The following is a 21046-nucleotide window of genomic DNA, read 5'->3' as shown; positions in this document are numbered from 1 at the left end:
TAACAACGATATCGCTAGCGATCCGTGACGTTGCAGCGTCCTGGATAGCGATATCGTTGTGTTTGACACGCAGCAGCGATCTGGATCCTGCTGTGACATCGCTGGTCGGAGCAGAAAGGTCAGAACTTTATTTCGTCGCTGGATCTCCCGCAGACATCGCTGAATCGGCGTGTGTGACGCCGATTCAGCGATGTCTTCACTGTTAACCAGGGTAAACATCGGGTTACTAAGTGCAGGGCCGCGCTTAGTAACACAATATTTACCCTGGTTACCAGTGTAAATGTAAAAAAAACCCAAACACTACATACTTACATTCCGGTGTCTGTCGCGTCCCCCGGCGTTCTGCTTCCCTGCACTGTCAGCGCCGGCCGGCCGTAAAGCAGAGCACAGCGGTGATGTCACCGCTCTGCTTTACGGCTGGCGCTTAGACAGGGCAGGGAAGGTGACGGCGAGGGACGCGACAGACACCGGAATGTAAGTATGTAGTGTTTGGTTTTTTTTACATTTACAATGGTAACCAGGGTAAACATCGGGTTACTAAGCGTGGCCCTGCGCTTAGTAACCCGATGTTTACCCTGGTTACCAGGGGACTTCGGCATCGTTGGTCGCTGGAGGGCTGTCTGTGTGACATCTCTAGCGACCACACAACGACGAAACAGCGACGCTGCAGCGATCGGCATCGTTGCCTATATCGCTGCAGCGTCGCTTAATGTGACGGTACCTTTAGTGTATGGGCATTACAAGTGTAGGAGACCCGCTCCTTTAAATAGGGAAAAAACATTCATAGGAGGACATCCTCCATGTCTATTCAGACACCATCACTAGAACACGAGGGTGAACGTATTCCGTGATGCTTCAGCCACTCTAGTTTTTTACAAGGGTGTATGATGGCAGTAAACAAATTTTTTTTAAAAATGTACCCCCCATGGTGAAATGTTTGTCAGGCCATGCACTTAGTGTATGGGCATTCTAAGTATACAGTAGGTGAAGCGCTCCTTTGTAATGTTAAAAAAATTTTATGAGACCCTCCTCCACGTTTCTTCCGAAGGGGATTGTGGTGCATGCAAATTACGGCCAGGCCTTGCATTCACTTCATGGACAAAATTTCTGGTAATAAAAATAAATAAATAATGGGAACTTTCGTTTCATGTGGCCATCCAGTACGTGGTTTCTAAGGGTTATTGGAGGGCATGTAACATTGGTGCAGGCCTTGCATTCACTGCATAAGCAAACAGTATGGGAGGCACACTTTTTTCTAATGGGAAAAATTTTGTCCTGAGGCCCTCAAGTACATCTGATGAAAGGGTTATTGGGGTGCATGTAACTTTAGTGTAGGGCATTCAGTTCATAAGCAAACAGTATGGGAGACACAATTTCTTCCAATGGGAACAATTTTGTCATGAGGCCCTCAAGTACGTTTGCTGAAAGGGTTATTGGGGTGCATGTAACTTTAGTGTAGGGCATTCAGTTCATAAGCAAACAGTATGGGAGACACAATTTCTTCCATTGGGAACAATTTTGTCATGAGGCCCTCAAGTACGTCTGCTGAAAGGGTTATTGGGGTGCATGTAACTTTGGGGCAGGCCAGTTCTTGCATTCAGTGCAACATTTTTTCAGGAGTCCCTCCTGTTCTAAATTTTGGCAGCACAGCCACTCACTGCATAGGCAATAACAGTATAAGGCCGGGGTCACACTCAGCGTAGTGAAATACGGTCCATTTTTTTACAGGCGTAATATGCAGAAATGATCCCAAAACAGTGATCCGTATGTCATCCGTAGGCAAGGTGTGGCTGCGTATTTTGCATATGTAAACCTCCGTATGTAATCCGTATGGTATCCGTCATGCGTTTTTTTCACACAACCTTACAAAATGGACATTTAACGGTTTTGAGGCCTGAAATTAATTTAAATCATAAGCATAAACTATAAAATATTTAAGGTCTCTCCAACAGGTCGAACCCTCCCATATGGGCATTTTGTTGCTGTGCTTGTGTAGGTGTTTTGGTGGTACTTGGGCAACATGTGTGACCTCCTGCATTTCACACCAACTCAGCGGGTGTTATTTAATTGGGTCTTGTCACGCTGCTTTGGGCAGCCATACCCCGTGATAGTTGATCCACGAAGGAGGAGAAGAAGAATGTGGCTGCATCCAACTTTTGCGGCAACGCCTCACGAAAGGCCATTTTCACAGGCTCTATTCAGCTCTGCAGACACATCCGGACAAATTCTTCAAGTACTGTCGCATGACAATACCCACATTTGATATCTTGTTGGTGACAGTACGTCCAGGAATAACGTATCAGGATACCAGGATGCAGAAATGCATATCTGCAGATGAGCGTCTTCTCCTTACCTTACGGTATGTATTCACCATCCTCACATACTGTATGTTGACGATGTTTTTTTGTCCTATTTTGATTTTCCAAGCATCAGATTTAAATTATATTATTCAATTTGAACAAAATCAGATTCAAATATGTAGTTAATGTTAAATGTTTGTAGCCAGTGTACATTGGTATCCTGCCTTTTTATATCCTCATATTACTTTGCTTTGCTATGGTTTTTAACAAGCTTTGTAACATTGCTAATATTTTTTTTGGGTTGTGTGCTTTCAGATTCCTGTCAACTGGATTGTCTTATGCCGGAATACATCTGGAATTTCTGAGGTCCACTATTTCTGGCATTGCGCGTGATACATGTGTTCAAATATCAGACGAACTACATGAACTTGTGATGCCGGAGCCCAAAAGGGAGGATTGGCTGAAAATAGCCCGTGGATTTACTGACTCTTGTGATTTTCCTCACTGTATTGGAGCCCTGGGTGGGAAACATATCAGGGTTTTTAAGCCGCCGAACTCGGGCTCCCAATACTACAATTATAAGCAGTTTCACTCTGTAGTTCTGTTAGCTGTTGTTGACAGTAATTACAGGTTTATAACTGTAGATATTTGGGCCTATGGGCGAACTGGAGACTCTAGAGTCTTCAATTCATCTATTATGGGTGGGCGGCTACGTGAAAACCTGTTGGACCTCCCACCACGACAACTCCCAGGCTCCAATGCTGAAGCAGTCCCTTATGTACTTGTGGCAGATGAGGCCTTCCAATTGACCAGGCATGTCATGAGGCCTTATCCCCGGCGCAACCTGGACCACCGGTGGTGGGTGTTTAATGTGAGACTTTCACGGGCGCGGCGACTGGTGGATTGCGCCTTTGGCATTATGTGTGCCAAATGGCGTGTCCTCCAGTCTGCCATTCAGCTGAGTGAGGCAAATGTTAATGAAGTCATAAAAGCTTGTATTGTTTTACTTAACTTCACAAGAATTCATGCGTGTTCCTCAGCTGACAGTGGTGAAGGGATGTTGGCCAATGTTGGTAGGCCTACACCACAAGTCCTTCCTCAGCGGCGTCCCCTTTCTGGCCTAAAAGTTAGGGATATTTCTACAAATTATTATTTCTCCTCAGGGTGCTACTCCCTGGCAAGATAATGTTGTCTCTATGTTGTAATTTTTTTTTGTTGTAAAATTTACATTTGATATGTTTCAAAAAGTTTGAATTGTGTATGGTGTAATAATGATTTGTCAAACACAAGAAATTGGCTTGTTAATGTTTGTTTATAAATGATATCATAAGCCCAATTTTTTTTGTATCACCATATTTACATCATATGGCTTTTGTGGCCATTTAAACTTGGCCAAAGTGCAAAAAAATTAACAAACCACATTGCTATTACAGCAAATTAAATAATTTTGGGAGATAACACAAAATTATCAACAACAAATAATTGTTTACAGATTCTGATACATTGGAGGAGGTGATGGAAGCAGTTCGGGTTGCTGTTCTTGTGGCCTTTGTTGGGCCAATTGTCCTTCACCCTGTTGGTGACTTCTCTGCTGGGGCTGCTCCAAAATCTGCCCATGCTCAGATTGCCCAGATGAGTACTGGCCATAAGGGTGGATACTATGGGCATCATAATTATAGTACACCTCACGTGAGTCATAACCCCAACCAATATGGCCATGTCATCCAAACCCAGGTTGGGATCAGCCTCCAACACTGGGTCTAGACAAGTGGCCATATTGGTAAGGTTGCTGGAAGGGTGCCATTTGGTACGATGTAGGCATTGGTGGGTTATTTTGGGGAAAGGGTTGAGGTGTAGGCATTGGTGGGTTATGTTGGGGAAAGAGTTGAGGTGAAGGCATACGTGGAGGAGGTGTTTCAGATCCCTCTTGAGCATACACTGGTTGATTTGTTGGCATATGCAGGACATTACATGTTGACAGCTGCCACCTCTCAATGTACTGAAACAAATCATAAGGGCTATTTGGGGGGGTGCATGCATCAAAAAGGATTTGAAAGCACCCTCTCACACATAGCCTCACCTCATGGGGTATGGTACAGAGATACCGGGCCAGGCTTCGAGAAAATGCCTCCTCACCATCATACTGAGCAGCCCTGGTTAAATAATTTAAGACACCAGTGTCCACATTCCTTCGGGTTTCCATTAGCTCTCTCCTTCTGCGGCCACGGCGTGAGGTCACAGAGGGCTGTGGGGAGGCCCCTCAGTGGAACAGTGGGGCTGCTGCTGTGGCCAGGATCTTCAGGCATCCCTGAAGCTGGGGCATCTGTGTGTGGGGCTGCATCATCTGTCCCAGGTGGATGTTGAACATGAGGGGCAGCCGAAGATGGATCCAGAGGGATGAACATGGTAGGAGCCGTAGATGGGCCAGCCACCTTTTCTCTTTCCCCAACAGGATCAATCAATGGCTCCGATTCGGACACTGTTGTCTCCCTCTCAGTGAGGTTGGATTGTGTTCTGTTATGAAAATTGAAAAATTTAATTTGAGAAATCATCTATGAGCATTCCAAACATATATGTAATGTGGTGTGAGGTTTGTACTTATGGTCTGAGATCCATAGTGGGATCCAGAAAGGACAGCCGATCAAAATATATGTACTTTCTTTTTGCCGGAGCAGATGACCCACTTCTGGACCGCTGCTGCCTTTCTCTCCGGTACTGGTCCCGAATGCTTCCCCAACGTCTCATAACATCTTCCACTGTAATGACAGAGAAGAGAATAATGTATAAGGCCATTGTGCACAGTGGTACCACATGGTGTCAGTGATTTCCCAGATTGTAATATGCCCTTGGAAGCTGCATTTCTTAATAAATATCTTCAATAATCAAATTTAACACACAAATACCACAATACCAAAAAAGGGTAACACCATAGAATGTAAGTACACAAGGACAGGGTCCTCTCACCTCTATACCAGTCTGTCATTGTAAATTTGCTTACTGTAAGGCTAGTTTCACATTTGCGTTCGAATCCGCAGCGTTTAACGAATCCATGCGTTTTTTCATGCGTTTGCATTTTTTGTGCGCATGGTGGAAAATTTTACAGGAGAAAAATCTAGATAACCAGACACCGCCAATTGGACTACAGAGGGCGTGTATTATGGGATATCTATATATAGACCCTAGGACTGCTGAAATCTTAACAGTGTGCAACTGTATCCTGTGTTATGATGGATCTTCGCATGGATATTTCAACCTGGATTTAAGCATCAAGCTGTTTCTTGCCTGTGCGTTTGCTTGGGAGCAACACAGAAATAGCGAAAGACGGAGAACGACAAGGCATAGGCGTTTTTGGCGACACCCCATTATCGAACTTCGTGGGAGCCGTGGAGCCTATTGCACGCTATATGGCGAGCTTAATGCTAACCCGGACAAATTCCCAGAATATACCCGGATGTGGCAAGACTCTTTTTGTGATTTGCTTGGTCGTGTCCAAGGAGCCATCCGGAGACAGGACACCCAGCTCCGTAGAGCGATTCCAGCAGAGGAACGTCTCCTGGTTACATTATGGTGTGTAACAATTCTAAACAAATGCCAGTCATAAATATTGTTGGTCTGACATGTATTTGTATTTTCCTTTATGCCTTTAGCAGAACAACACCATAAATAGAATTGATTGTAATTTATTTTTTATTTATTTTATTACAGATTTCTGGCAACCGGAGAGAGCTTATCATCCCTTCACTTCCAATACCGGCTTGGAATTTCCACCCTGTCTGGAATAGTTGCGGACACCTGCCAGGCTTTGTGGAACGTTCTCCCCTACACACCGAGGACATGTGGATGGGAATTGCAGAGAAATTCTGGAGTGTGTTTGATTTCCCCAACTGTTTGGGTGTGGTGGATGGAAAGCATATACGCATTATCAAACCAGCCAGAACAGGATTGGAGTACTTCAACTACAAAAAATATTTTTCTGTTGTGCTCATGGCAACAGCAGATGCGGACTGTCGCTTCCTCGCCGTGGACATTGGAGCTTTTGGCTGTGGCAACGATTCCCAGACTTTCAAGAATTCGGATATGGGCCGCCGTGTGTATGGCAAAAATTTTAATTTTCCACGGCCACGACCTCTCCCCAGCACTGAAGGTCCACTGATGCCATTTGTTATTGTTGGGGATGAGGCCTTTCAGATGTGTGAAAACCTACTGAAGCCATATTCCAGTCGGGACTTGAACCACACTAGAAGGATTTATAACTACAGACTGACCAGGGCCCGAAGAATAGTGGAGTGCACCTTTGGGATTCTTGTCTCAAAATGGCGCATTCTTGCATCAGCCATAAATCTAAAAGTGGAGACAGTCAATGAGGTGCTCAAAGCCTGTGTGGTTCTCCACAATTACATAATACCAAAGGAGCACCCCAACATTGAACTGGATGAACCTGTTGCAAACCCATTGCTAGATTACCAGCATCACCAGCTGCGGTCAACTGTTGAAGTTGGCCACATGCGGGACCAATTTGCTGCCTTTTTTGATTCTGATATTGGACGTGTGGCATGGCAGGACAATATTGTGTAAAATGTCCTTGTGTTTGGGTCTGTACCAGTTATGTTTTAAATGTTACTAATATTTGTTGTTAATAAACTACGTGTTTTGATATCTTAACCGTGTCTCCAATGTATTTCCTCTACAAACCACTTAGGTTGTTAGTGGTAAGGTTGTTGACGTCATTGCGTCCTGATTCTGTTCTGCAGTATCTATTGGACAATGAACCAAACAAATAAATATGTATGTGGTCGTGTATCTATACAAATATAAAATACCTATAAATATGAAACACCAACCAAAGAATTTGACTAAAATATATATTTTATTGCTAACAAAATAATCACAATATTAAAATTAGGGAAAGGACCAGCAGGTGGCGATAGAGTACAGGTTTTCATCAAAGGGTATGTACACTAAATTATATACTCCAATTTAACAATAATTTATGTCTGGAATAGTCACTATTCAGATTTCATGATAGGCAAAAAGACCTCGGCATTAATTAAATATATAAACAGAGGTTAAAGTATATTTTATTTCATTTCAATGTTCACTTTCCAGAGTAAAGTGCATATAGCAAATAAGTAAAGTGAACGCTGTGCATATATCTAAAGTGGTATTAGAAGTAAGTACCCAAAGTGAAATAAATGCTATGCCTAGATCAAGTATGGTTTGCCCAAGTAAATATGACTAAATTAATTACCAATTAAAGTAACGTGAGAAAAGGAGTAAAATCTAAATAACTATGAAGTGCACCAAATAAACTATATTGCACTGAGTATACACTATTCAATATAAAGTGCATATATCAGGTAAGTACCTAATTTAAAGTGAACACTGTGCATGGATAAAGTATAATATTACCCCAAGTAGATATACCGTATATACTCGAGTATAAGCCGACCCGAGTATAAGCCGACCCCCCTAATTTTGCCACAAAAAACTGGGAAAACCTATTGACTCGAGTATAAGCCTAGGGTGGAAATGCAGCATTTACCGGTGAATTTCAAAAATAAAAATAGATCATTATTTCCCCATAGCTGTGCCATATAGTGCTCTGCACCGTTCATTATTTCCCCATAGCTCTGCCATATAGTGCTCTGCACCGTTCATATTTCCCCATAGCTCTGCCATATAGTGCTCTGCACCGTTCATATTGCCCCATATCTGTGCCCTGTATGCTCTGCACCGTTCATACTGCCCCATATAGTGCTCTGCACCGTTCATACTGCCCCCATATCTGTGCCCCATATATGCTCTGCACTGTTCATACTGCCCCATATAGTGCTCTGCACCGTTCATACTGCCCCCATATCTGTGCCCCATATATGCTCTGCACTGTTCATAATGCCCCATAGATGCTCCACATAAATCCGTGCCGCTGCTGCAATTAAAAAAAAAAAAAAAAAAGCCATACTCACCTCTCTTGATTGCAGCTCTGTTCCGGCGTCGGGTCCCGGCGTCTCTCCGCACTGATTGATCAGGCAGAGGGCGCCGCGCACACTATATGCGTCATCGCGCCGTCTGACCTGAACAGTCGGAGCGGAGCGACGCCGAGAAGATGGAGCGGCGCCCGGCGGCTGGAACGTAGACAGGTAAATATGACATATTTACCTGGTCCCGACGTCCGGCTCCCTCTGCCTGTCCCACGGTCTTCGGTGCTGCAGCTTCTTTCTCTATCAGCGGTCACCATTACCGCTGATTAGAGAAATGAATAGGCGGCTCCACCCCTATGGGAGGTGGAGCCGCCTATTCATTTCTCTAATGAGTGGTCCCACGTGACCGCTGAAGAGTGGAAGAGCTGCAGCACAGAAGACCGTGGGACGGCAGGGGGAGCGCCAGGATCGCTGGGACTAGGTAAGTATGCCTCAGCGCCCTCACCCCCTCACCCGCCGACCCTGCCACCCACCTTGACTCGAGTATAAGCCGAGAAGGGCATTTTCAGCCCAAAAATTTGGGCTGAAAATTTCGGCTTATACTCGAGTATATACGGTAATTAAATGGATTCCCAAGAAGTATAAGGGTGGGGAATAGCAAGACAAATGAAGTCTAATGACTATAAGGTGCACCAAACATGATCGTATAAGATGTTTCCATGATTTTACATACCCTGATGATAAGCCCGCACGGCCCAACGCGCGTTTCGCCACTTGACACGATATCTATGGACTATATATACCCGTCGTGAAATTTCTACATTAGCTGTTATATATGGATCAGTCTCTTGTTCACATTCACATTATTTTCTTTCATGTTTTCATTTATTTTAGAAATATATATATTTATTATTGTGTAATATTTGTTTATTTCATTATTGCCTTGTGATGTGCACTTTATTGTATACACTTGTCCGCTCTCTATATGGCGGGACTTTTTATAATATATACTTACCACTGTGCAATATTTGTTTATCTGAGTACTGTCTTATGATGTGCATTTTATTGTATACACTTGTCCGCTCTCTATATGGCGGGACTTTTTATAATATATACTTACCACTGTCTAATATTTGTTTATCTGAGTACTGTCTTATGATGTGCATTTTATTGTATACACTTGTCCGCTCTCTATATGGCGGGACTTTTTATAATATATACTTACCACTGTGCAATATTTGTTTATCTGAGTACTGTCTTATGATGTGCACTTTATTGTATACACTTGTCCGCTCTCTATATGGCGGGACTTTTTATAATATATACTTACCACTGTGCAATATTTGTTTATCTGAGTACTGTCTTATGATGTGCATTTTATTGTATACACTTGTCCGCTCTCTATATGGCGGGACTTTTTATAATATATACTTACCACTGTCTAATATTTGTTTATCTGAGTACTGTCTTATGATGTGCATTTTATTGTATACACTTGTCCGCTCTCTATATGGCGGGACTTTTTATAATATATACTTACCACTGTCTAATATTTGTTTATCTGAGTACTGTCTTATGATGTGCATTTTATTGTATACACTTGTCCGCTCTCTATATGGCGGGACTTTTTATAATATATACTTACCACTGTGCAATATTTGTTTATCTGAGTACTGTCTTATGATGTGCATTTTATTGTATACACTTGTCCGCTCTCTATATGGCGGGACTTTTTATAATATATACTTACCACTGTGCAATATTTGTTTATCTGAGTACTGTCTTATGATGTGCATTTTATTGTATATACTTGTCCGCTCTCTATATGGCGTTACTTTGATCTGGATATTTTCTACACACTTACACATTCACTTGGCTCGGATCTATTCGTTTAATCTTTGTCACCTGATCAGTGTTTTGTTCGGCTCCGTGACTCTGACTGTCCTCATCTCCGGTCATGTGACGCGCTCCATGGAGACGCATCCCTGGCTCCCGGAAGATGATGGCGGCTCTACCATGGATGGTAACTCGGTCTCGCTGCTAATTCGTCTATTTGCACAATGCACTTTCCTTGATTGGTCCTTCTGGATATATAATACGATGCGACGGGCTTACCTTCAGTCTCCCTCGTCAAAGCTGAAGCGAAACGCGCGTTGGGCCGTGCGGGCTTATCATCAGGGTATGTAAGATCATGGAAACATCTTATACGATCATGTTTGGTGCACCTTATAGTCATTAGACTTCATTTGTCTTTCTATTCCCCACCCTTATACTTCTTGGGAATCCATTTAATTATATCTACGTGGGGTAATATTATACTTTATCCATGCACAGTGTTCACTTTAAATTAGGTACTTACCTGATATATGCACTTTATATTGAATAGTGTATACTCAGTGCAATATAGTTTATTTGGTGCACTTTATAGTTATTTAGATTTTACTCCTTTTCTCATGTTACTTTAATTGGTAATTAATTTAGTCATATTTACTTGGGCAAATCATACTTGATCTAGGCATAGCATTTATTTCACTTTGGGTACTTACTTCTAATACCACTTTAGATATATGCACAGCGTTCACTTTACTTATTTGCTATATGCACTTTACTCTGGAAAGTGAACATTGAAATGAAATAAAATATACTTTAACCTCTGTTTATATATTTAATTAATGCCGAGGTCTTTTTGCTTTTTATGAAATCTGAATAGTGACTATTCCAGACATAAATTATTGTTAAATTGGAGTATATAATTTAGTGTACATACCCTTTGATGAAAACCTGTACTCTATCGCCACCTGGTGGTCCTTCCCCTAATTTTAATATTGTGATTATTTTGTTAACAATAAAATATATATTTTAGTCAAATTCTTTGGTTGGTGTTTCATATTTATATGTATTGTATATTTGTATAGATACACGACCACATACATATTTATTTGTTTAATTCATTAACTATTTTCCTGTGTATTCACAGAGGTTTTTTTCTTATCCATCATGGATTTTCGTGCTAAAGAAGCTGCCTGGCATTCCCAGGCATTGTCAGTATTTAAGGGAGGTGATGTCCAGGTGGACAATAGTGATTTTAACCCCTTTACCCCCAAGGGTGGTTTGCACGTTAATGACCGGGCCAATTTTTACAATTCTGACCACTGTCCCTTTATGAGGTTATAACTCTGGAACGCTTCAATGGATCCTGGTGATTCTGACAATGTTTTCTCGTGACATATTGTACTTCATGACAATGGTAAAAATTCTTTGATAGTACCTGCGTTTATTTGTGAAAAAAACGGAAATTTGGCGAAAATTATGAAAATTTCGCAATTTTCCAACTTTGAATTTTTATGCAATTAAATCACAGAGATATGTCACACAAAATACTTAATAAGTAACATTTCCCACATGTCTACTTTACATCAGCACAATTTTGGAACCAAAATTTTTTTTTGTTAGGGAGTTATAAGGGTTAAAAGTTGACCAGCAATTTCTCATTTCTACAACACCATTTTATTTTAGGGACCACATCTCATTTCAAGTCATTTTGAGGGGTCTATATGATAGAAAATACCCAAGTGTGACACCATTCTAAAAACTGCCCCCCTCGAGGTGCTCAAAACCATATTCAAGAAGTTTATTAACCCTTCTGGTGCTTCACAGGAATTTTTTGAATGTTTAAATAAAAATGAACATTTAACTTTTTTTCACAAAAAATTTAATTCAGCTCCAATTTGTTTTATTTTACCAAGGGTAACAGGAGAAAATGGACCCCAAACATTGTTGTACAATTTGTCCTGAGTATGCCAATACCCCACATGTGGGGGTAAACCACTGTTTGGGCGCATGGCAGAGCTCGGAAGCGAAGGAGTGCCATTTGACTTTTCAATGCAAAATTGACTGGAATTGAGATGGAACGCCATGTTTCGTTTGGAGAGCCCCTGATGTGGCTAAACATTGAAACCCCCCACAAGTGACACCATTTTGGAAAGTAGACCCCCTAAGGAACTTATCTAGAGGTGTGGTGAGCACTTTGACCCACCAAGTGCTTCACAGAAGTTTATAATGTAGAACCGTAAAAATAAAAAATCATATTTTTTCACAAAAATTATCTTTTTGCCCACAATTTTTTATTTTCCCAAGGGTAAGAGAAGAAATTGGACCCCAAAAGTTGTTGTACAATTTGTCCTGAGTACGCTGATACCCCATATGTGGGGGTAAACCACTGTTTGGGCGGATGGGAGAGCTCGGAAGGGAAGGAGTGCCGTTTGACTTTTCAAAGCAAAATTGACAGGAATTGAGATGGGACGCCATGTTGCGTTTGAAGAGCCACTGATGTGCCTAAATATTGAAACCCCCCACAAATGACACCATTTTGGAAAGTAGACCCCCTAAGGAACTTATCTAGAGGTGTGGTGAGCACTTTGACCCACCAAGTGCTTCACAGAAGTTTATAATGCAGAGCCGTAAAAATAAAACAACATTTTTTTCCCACAAAAATTATTTTTTTAGCCCCCAGTTTTGTATTTTCCTGAGGGTAACAGGAGAAATTGGACCCCAAAATTTGTTGCCCAATTTGATCTGAGTGCGATAATACACCATATGTGGGGGGAACCACTGTTTGGGCACATGGGAGGGCTCAGAAGGAAAGGAGTGCCATTTGAATGCAGACTTAGATGGAATGGTCTGCAGGTGTCACATTGCGTTTGCAGAGCCCCTAATGTACCTAAACAGTAGAAACCCCCCACAAGTGACACCATTTTGGAAAGTAGACCCCCTTAGGAACTTATCTAGATGTGTGCTGAGCGCTTTGACCCACCAAGGGCTTCACAGAAGTTTATAATGGAGAGCCGTAAAAATAAAACAAAAATTTTTTCCCACAAAAATTATTTTTTAGCCCCCAGTTTTGTATTTTCCCGAGGGTAACAGGAGAAATTCGACCCCACAATTTGTTGTACAATTTGTCCTGAGTGCGCTGATACCCCATATGTGGGGGGGAACCACTGTTTGGGCACATGGGAGGCCTCGGAAGGGAAGGAGCGCCATTTGGAATGCAGGCTTAGATGGAATGGTCTGCAGGTGTCAAATTGCATTTGCAGAGCCCCTAATGTACCTAAACAGTAGAAACCTCCCACAAGTGACACCATTTTGGAAACTAGACCCCCTAAGGAACTCATCTAGATGTGTTGTGATAGCTTTGAACCCCCAATTGTTTCACTACAGTTTGTAACGCAGAGCCGTGAAAATTAAAAAAAAAAATCTTTCCCCCCAAAATTATTTTTTAGCCCCCAGTTTTGTATTTTCCCGAGGGTAAGAGGAGAAATTCGACCCCAAAAGTTGTTGTCCAATTTGTCCTGAGTACGCTGATACCCCGTATGTTGGGGGAAACCACCGTTTGAGCGCATGGCAGAGCTCGGAAGGGAAGGAGCGCCATTTGGAATGCAGACTTAGATGGAATGGTCTGCAGACGTCACATTGCGTTTGCAGAACCCCTAATGTACCTAAACAGTAGAAACCCCCCACAAGTGACCCCATATTGGAAACTAGACCCCCCAGGGAACTAATCTAGATGTGTTGGGAGAACTTTGAACCCCCAAGTGTTTCACTACAGTTTATAACGCAGAGCCGTGAAAATAAAAAATCTTTTTTTTTTCCCACAAAAAATATGTTTTAGCCCCGAGTTTTGTATTTTCCCAAAGGTAACAGGAGAAATTGGACCCCAAAAGTTGTTGTCCTATTTGTCCTGAGTACGCTGATACCCCATATGTTGGGGTAAACCCCTGTTTGGGCACACGGGAGAGCTCGGAAGGGAAGAAGCACTGTTTTACTTTTTCAACGCAGAATTGGCTGGAATTGAGATCGGACGCCATGTCGCGTTTGGAGAGCCCCTGATGTGCCTAAACAGTGGAAACCCCCCAATTATAACTGAAACCCTAATCCAAACACATCCCTAACCCTAATCCCAACAGTAACCCTAACCACACCTCTAACCCTGACACACCTCTAACCCTAATCCCAACCCTATTCCCAACCGTAAATGTAATCTAAACCCTAACTGTAACTTTAGCCCCAACCCAAACTGTAGCCCTAGCCCTAACCCTAGCCCTAACCCTAATCCTAACCCTAGCCCTAACCCTAGCCCTAACCCTAACCCTAGCCCTAACCCTAGCCCTAACCCTAGCCCTAACCCTAACCCTAGCCCTAGCCCTAACCCTAGCCCTATCCCTAGCCCTAACCCTAGCCCTAACCCTAGCCCTAACCCTAGCCCAAACCCTAGCCCTCACCCTAGCCCTAACCCTAACCCTAGCCCTAACCCTAGCCCTAACCCTAGCCCTAGCCCTAACCCTAGCCCTAACCCTAGCCCTAACTCTAACCCTAGCCCTAATGGGAAAATGGAAATAAATACATTTTTTTAATTTTTCCCTAACTAAGGGGGTGATGAAGGGGGGTTTGATTTTCTTTTATAGCGGGTTTATTTAGCAGATTTTTATGATTGGCAGCCGTCACACACTGAAAGACGCTTTTTATTGCAAAAAATATTTTTTGCGTTACCACATTTTGAGAGCTATAATTTTTCTATATTTTGGTCCACAGAGTCATGTGAGGTCTTGTTTTTTGCGGGACGAGTTGACGTTTTTATTGGTAACATTTTCGGGCACGTGACATTTTTTGATCGCTTTTTATTCCGATTTTTGTGAGGCAGAATGACCAAAAACCAGCTATTCATGAATTTCTTTTGGGGGAGGCGTTTATACCGTTCAGCGTTTGGTAAAATTGATAAAGCAGTTTTATTCTTCGGGTCAGTACGATTACAGCGATACCTCATTTATTTCATTTTTTTATGTTTTGGCGCTTTTATACGATAAAAACTATTTTATAGAAAAAAATAATTATTTTGGCATCGCTTTATTCTCAGGACTATAACTTTTTTATTTTTTTGCTGATGATGCTGTATCGTGGCTCGTTTTTTGCGGGACAAGATGACGTTTTCAGCGGTACCATGGTTATTTATATCTGTCCTTTTGATCGCGTGTTATTCCACTTTTTGTTCGGCGGTATGATAATAAAGCGTTGTTTTTTGCCTCGTTTTTTTTTTTTTTTTCTTACGGTGTTTACTGAAGGGGTTAACTAGTGGGCCAGTTTTATAGGTCGGGCCGTTACGGACGCGGCGATACTAAATGTGTGTACTTTTATTGTTTTTTTTTTTTTATTTAGATAAAGAAATGTATTTATGGTAATAATATATATTTTTTTTTTCATTATTTTGGAATATTTTTTTTTTTTATTTTTTTTTACACATTTGAAATTTTTTTTTTTACTTTTTTACTTTGTCCCAGGGGGGGACATCACAGATCAGTGATCTGACAGTTTGCACAGCACTCTGTCAGATCACTGATCTGACATGCAGCGCTGCAGCCTTCACAGTGCCTGCTCTGAGCAGGCTCTGTGAAGCCACCTCCCTCCCTGCAGGACCCGGATCCGCGGCCATCTTGGATCCGGGGCTGGAGGGAGCAGGGAGGGAGGTGAGACCCTCGCAGCAACGCGATCACATCGCGTTGCTGCGGGGGGCTCACGGAAGCCCGCAGGGAGCCCCCTCTCTGCGGGAAGCTTCCCTGTACCGCCGGCACATCGCGATCATCTTTGATCGCGGTGTGCCGGGGGTTAATGTGCCGGGGGCGGTCCGTGACCGCTCCTGGCACATAGTGCCGGATGTCAGCTGCGATAAACAGCTGACACCCGGCCGCGATCGGCGGCGCTCCCCCCGTGAGCGCCGCCGATCGCGCTGGACGTACTATCCCGTCCATGGTCATAGGGGCCCACCCCACATGGACGGGATAGTACGTCCGATGTCAGAAAGGGGTTAATAAAATCCGTGATGTGAAGTATGATTTAAAACAACTATATCTCGTCGGATCAAGATTTGGTAGAATAAAACCACCCTTCAAAATTATGTTGAGGAGAAACTAATTCCTAGAGGTCTCAGAGTCCAGGTGTTCCCGTCATATGGAAAAGATGATGTTGAATTTACCTCCCAATGGGAAGAAATCTGTAACCACTGCTCTAATCAATTCCTTTTACTTACCATTAAAAAGAATGGAACGACTCTCAATGATATAGACAAAGAAATTGATAAGCTTCAAGAGAATTTGAAAGCCATAACTACGGTGACCGATATTGAGAAATTTAGCGGTGAGATGGAGGAATGCTTTCTTTCTTGGGAGAAAAATATTAAAGATGTCAAATCAAATAAATACCAACAGGATCGTCAAGACTTTCAAAATAATAAAATATATACATGGAAGATTGAACCACAAAATAATACATGTAAACCTTCAGTGTCTTCAGTGACGTCAACGGATGAAGAATCTGTTGATTCTCTATCAATTCGTGATCAACATTTGACCCGACTGGGACATAGGAAATATGAATATAGGAGGTATCCACAGAGAAATGGGACCAACTACAATAGACGTAACCCGCCCTGTCATGATCCCAATGGCAGGGGATCACTAAAGGACAAGCACAGATACAAACAAGCTCTAGGGCGATGGAACCTGAGCTGACCGCGACCCTGAACCTAACACACAAATAAAAGTAGCCGGGGAACGTGCCTACGATGATCCTAGACGTCTCGCTCCAGCCGAAGATCTAACTTCCCCTATTAGAAGAAACACAGACCTCTCTTGCCTCCAGAGAAATACCCCACAGAAATAGCAGCCCCCCACATATAATGACGGTGAAATGAGAGGAAAGCACATACGCAGTATGAAAACAGTTTCAGCAAAATGAGGCCCGCTAAAGCTAGATAGCAGAGGATACAAAAGTGAACTGCGCGGTCAGCGAAAAACCCTTCAAAAAACCATCCTGAAATTACTTGAACTCATGTGCCAACTCATGGTACATGAGGAGCAATTTCAGCCCACTAGAGCAACCAGCAGCAAAGAATCACATATCTGCAGGCTGGACTAAAAAACCAAATAAAGCAAAACACCAAAACAGGAAAATCCAAACTTAGCTTGACCAGAAGGTTCTAGGAGCAGGGAGCAGAGGTAACAAGACACACTGGATACATTGATAACCGGCGAGGAAATGCCAGCAAAGCCAGGTTAAATAGGAAACTCCCATATCCTGATGGAACAGGTGGAACCCAGAGACCCAGGAAAGACAAGTCACCCAGTACCATCAGTAACCACCAGAGGGAGCCCAAAAACAGAACTCACAACAGTACCCCCCCCTTGAGGAGGGGTCACCGAACCCTCACGAGAACCACCAGGGCGACCAGGATGAGCCCTATGAAAAGCGCGAACCAAATCATCAGCATGAACATCCGAGGCAACCACCCAAGAATTATCCTCCTGACCATAACCCTTCCACTTGACCAAATACTGGAGTTTCCGTCTGGAAACACGAGAATCCAAGATCTTCTCCACAACATACTCCAATTCTCCCTCCACCAGCACTGGAGCAGGAGGCTCAAGCGAAGGAACAACAGGTACCTCATACTTCCGCAACAACGACCGATGGAACACATTATGAATAGCAAACGATGCCGGGAGATCCAAACGAAACGACACAGGGTTAAGAATTTCCAAGATCCTATAGGGACCGATGAACCGAGGCTTGAACTTAGGAGAAGAGACCTTCATAGGAACAAAACGAGAAGACAACCACACCAAGTCCCCAACAAGAAGTCGAGGACCCACGCGGCGACGGCGATTAGCAAACTGCTGAGCTTTCTCCTGGGACAACTTCAAATTGTCCACCACATGACTCTAAATCCGATGCAACCTATCCACCACCATGTCCACTCCAGGACAATCAGAAGGTTCCACCTGACCAGAGGAAAAACGAGGATGAAACCCCGAATTACAAAAGAAAGGAGAAACCAAGGTAGCAGAACTAGCCCGATTATTAAGGGCAAATTCGGCCAGCGGCAAAAAGGTAACCCAGTCATCCTGATCAGCAGAAACAAAACACCTTAAATAAGTTTCCAAGGTCTGATTAGTTCGTTCAGTCTGGCCATTCGTCTGAGGATGGAATGCAGACAAAAAGGACAAATCAATGCCCATCTTAGCACAGAACGTCCGCCAAAATCTAGACACAAACTGGGATCCCCTGTCAGAAACGATGTTCTCAGGAATCCCATGCAAACGAACCACATTCTGAAAAACACAGAGGGACCAACTCAGAGGAGGAAGGTAACTTAGGCAAGGGTACCAGATGAACCATTTTAGAAAAGCGATCACACACAACCCAGATGACGGACATTTTTTGAGAGACAGGGAGATCCGAAATAAAGTCCATGGAAATGTGCGTCCAAGGCCTCTTCGGGATAGGCAAAGGTGACAACAATCCACTGGCCCGAGAACAGCAAGGCTTAGCCCGAGCACAAACCTCACAAGACTGCACAAAAGAACGCACATCCCTCGACAAGGAAGGCCACCAAAAAGACCTGGCCACCAAGTCTCTAGTACCAAATATTCCAGGATGACCTGCCAACGCAGAAGAATGGACCTCGGAGATGACTCTACTGGTCCAATTATCCGGAACAAACAGTCTCTCAGGCGGACAACGATCAGGTTTACCCGCCTGAAACTCCTGCAAAGCACGTCGCAAGTCTGGGGAGACAGCAGACAAAATCACCCCATCCCTAAGGATACCAGAGGGCTCAGAATTTCCAAGGGAGTCAGGCACAAAACTCCTAGAAAGAGCATCCGCCTTCACATTCTTTGAACCTGGCAGGTATGAAACCACAAAATTGAAACGAGAGAAAAACAGTGACCAACGAGCCTGTCTAGGATTCAGACGCCTGGCAGACTCAAGGTAAATCAAATTTTTGTGATCAGTCAAGACCACCACACGATGTCTAGCACCCTCTAGCCAATGACGCCACTCCTCAAATGCCCACTTCATGGCCAAAAGTTCCCGATTACCAACATCATAATTCCGCTCAGCCGGCGAAAACTTTCTAGAAAAAAACGCGCATGGCTTCATCACTGAGCCATCGGAGCTTCTCTGTGACAAAACCGCCCCCGCTCCAATCTCGGAAGCATCAACCTCAACCTGAAAAGGGAGCGAAACATCTGGCTGACGCAACACAGGAGCAGAAGAAAACCGGCGCTTAAGTTCCTGAAAGGCCTCCACAGCCGCAGGAGACCAATTAGCAACATCAGCACCCTTCTTAGTCAAATCCGTCAAAGGCTTAACAACACTAGAAAAATTAGTTATAAAACGACGATAGAAATTAGCAAAGCCCAAGAACTTCTGTAGACTCTTAAGAGATGTAGGCTGCGTCCAGTCACAAATAGCCTGAACCTTGACGGGATCCATCTCAATAGTAGAAGGGGAAAAAATATACCCCAAGAAAGAAATCTTCTGGACTCCAAAGAGACACTTTGAGCCTTTTACAAACAAGGAATTGGCCCGCAGGACCTGAAACACCTTCCTGACCTGCTGAACATGAGACTCCCAGTCATCAGAAAAAAACAAAATATCATCCAAATACACAATCATAAATTTATCCAGATATTCACGGAAAATATCGTGCATAAAGGACTGGAAGACTGAAGGAGCATTAGAAAGTCCGAAAGGCATTACCAAATACTCAAAATGGCCCTCAGGCGTATTAAATGCGGTTTTCCACTCATCACCTTGCTTTATTCGTATAAGATTATACGCACCCCGTAGATCAATCTTAGTGAACCATTTAGCCCCCTTAATGCGAGCAAACAAATCAGTCAACAATGGCAAAGGATACTGATATTTCACGGTAATCTTATTCAAAAGACGATAATCTATACAAGGCCTCAAGGAACCATCTTTTTTGGCCACGAAAAAAAAACCTGCTCCCAAAGGGGACAAAGATGGACGGATATGTCCCTTTTCCAAGGACTCCTTAACATAATCCCGCATAGCAGCATGCTCTGGCACTGACAGATTGAACAAACGACCTCTAGGAAATTTACTGCCTGGAATTAAATTTATAGCACAATCGCAATCCCTGTGAGGAGGAAGCGAACGGAGCTTAGGCTCCTCAAAAACATACCGATAGTCAGACAAAAACACAGGAATCTCAGAAGGAGTAGATGAAGCGATAGAAATCGGAGGTGCATCATCATGAACCCCCTGACAACCCCAGCTTAACACAGACATCGATTTCCAGTCAAGGACTGGATTATGAGTTTGTAACCATGGCAGACCAAGCACTAGGACATCATGCAAATTATACAGTACCAGGAAGCGAATCACCTCCTGATGAACAGGAGTCATACGCATGGTCACTTGTGTCCAGTACTGAGGTTTATTCATAGCCAAAGGTGTAGAGTCAATTCCCTTCAAAGGAATAGGGACTTCCAGAGGCTCCAGACTAAACCCACAGCGATTGGCAAATGACCAATCCATAAGACTCAGGGCAGCGCCTGAATCCACATAGGCATCGACGGAAATGGATGATAATGAACAAATCAGAGTCATTCAAAGATTAAGAGGAGGAGGAAGTAGCCAGGCTGCAATAAGGCTAGGCAGCAAACTCTGAGGGAAAGAGAAAAAAAAAAAAAAAACTTCCTCAGACTACTTATCCTCCTACTTCAGCCAATACAATTAACACTTTGTGGGCCGGTTATACTGTCATGATCCCAATGGCAGGGGATCACTAAAGGACAAGCACAGATACAAACAAGCTCTAGGGCGATGGAACCTGAGCTGACCGCGACCCTGAACCTAACACACAAATAAAAGTAGCCGGGGAACGTGCCTACGATGATCCTAGACGTCTCGCTCCAGCCGAAGATCTAACTTCCCCTATTAGAAGAAACACAGACCTCTCTTGCC

Source organism: Ranitomeya imitator, chromosome 1 (assembly GCF_032444005.1).
Source record: "Ranitomeya imitator isolate aRanImi1 chromosome 1, aRanImi1.pri, whole genome shotgun sequence".
Lineage (NCBI taxonomy): Eukaryota > Metazoa > Chordata > Amphibia > Anura > Dendrobatidae > Ranitomeya > Ranitomeya imitator.
This window is presented reverse-complemented; position numbering follows the sequence as displayed.